The sequence below is a fragment of the Trachymyrmex cornetzi genome, unplaced genomic scaffold (assembly GCF_001594075.2).
Source record: "Trachymyrmex cornetzi isolate Tcor2-1 unplaced genomic scaffold, Tcor1.1 scaffold2660, whole genome shotgun sequence".
In the NCBI taxonomy this organism is placed as follows: Eukaryota; Metazoa; Arthropoda; class Insecta; order Hymenoptera; family Formicidae; genus Trachymyrmex; species Trachymyrmex cornetzi.
The window spans coordinates 44,114-45,966 of record NW_017297335.1 but is presented as its reverse complement, the minus strand read 5'-3'; positions in this window follow the sequence as shown (position 1 = coordinate 45,966).

The window sequence follows — 1,853 nt, the reverse complement described above, 5'->3', positions numbered from 1 at the left end:
GGTATTGGATACACGTTTTGAAATGTCAACGCTCTTTTTCTTTTTTTAGAAAAACGCTATGACTCTACAAACATTCACGAACGACACACATAAGCTGCTTTCCACACAACGCTAGCAACGAAACGCTTGGTCCCTCGTTTAACATTTAATAAACAACAAAGAGAGATTCCACGAGCGTTGTGAGCGTTAAATGAAACGCAGTGATAATCTCGCCTTCTGTTAATTTAAATTTAATATCGATAATGTAATATGATTTAAACACAATATTTCAATAAACATTTAAATCAAACTTTTCAATATTTTATTTTATTCCAAAATTTGCTACAACGACAGTATTAAATATATGTCATTAAATGTTGATTTTTGATCATTTTACTTTCATACTTTTATATACAAGGCGTCATTAATGTATGGGCCCACTCGTCTTGAGCAGGTAGAGCGGACTAAACTGAGTCGAAAAGTCCTTTAGTTTTGGAATTTTCACAATAGTTAACAAGATATTAATTGTTAAAAATTGCCAAATATTTGTCTCGAATAATTTTTTACTTAAATATTATCAACTTTACAAAAAAACTGCAAGAGACAAAAATCATTTATTTTCTTTTCATAAAGTTCTGAGAATTTTTTCAAAATTTTTTCAGAATTTTTTAATACCGTATTTTCTCATGTTTGCAAAGATAAGAAAATGCAGTACTAAAAAGTTAATAAAAAATTCTGAAAAAATTTTCAGAACTTTATGAGAAGAAATAAATTATTTTTGCCTCTTGTAGTTTTTCTGTAAATTTAATAGTATTTGAGTAAAAAATTATTCAAGACCAATATTTGACAATTTTTAGTAATTAATATCTTGTTAATTATAGCGAAAATTTCAAAATGGTAGAGGACTTTTCGACTCAGTTTAGTTCGCTCTATCTACACGAAAGCGATTGGCAAAAACTTTCGGGACACCCTCTATATAATAACTTGATTGTATTGTGTAAAAGATCATACAATTTTGTTTTAAAAAGTGATATTGATTGTGAAATCTTCAATAAACTTCCACTTCTACAAAATATACACTACAACAAAATATATACTATATTAAGTTTTCTTCGAACTCATGTTTTGTAACAATTTTCCATATTACGCATATAATATTCTTACTTCTTCGAAGCGCGAACATTTTCTTTTAATAGCCTTAATCTTTATATAATCTTTAAATAATGAACAGTTATTTTTTTTAACATTATTTCTACTATTACTTGTATCTTATGCTGTATAACTTTTGTCTAGGACATTATTTTTTACAATCTAAAATAAAAGAGATTTAGGAGATTTAAATTAAAATTACATCTTATACAATATATATTTTATATTCATATAAATATAAAGTTATATAAGCAAATATGTAATAAAAAATGTGTACACATATATGTGTTATATACGTATATGCAACACACTTATACGGAACACGTGTACACACATAATTTATCAAGCTGATGAAAACATATTCAGGATTGTCAGGACGCGGTTCGTCAAAGACGAATGGACGATGTTTAGATTGATAAAAAAACAAGGCGCTTGCGTGTCGTTCATGTGCGTTAAGTGGAACTGTATCTATAGGGTCGCGCCGCTATAGATATATTTTGGTTTTCATTTGTTTTTTAGAGTAGCTGTGAAGTCTGCAGTCAACATTAAGTTGCGGTCGCGCATGCATGTTCTTTTGTACGAAGAATAAATTTCGAGATCCGTAATATTGTTCGTTACAATTTCAAAAATTCAAAAAAGTAAATCGAATACGTTATAAGATAATGGCCGCGTTCAGCAGACTCAACTGTTGTGGAGCGGATCCGTGAGCGCTCGCTGCTATTGGT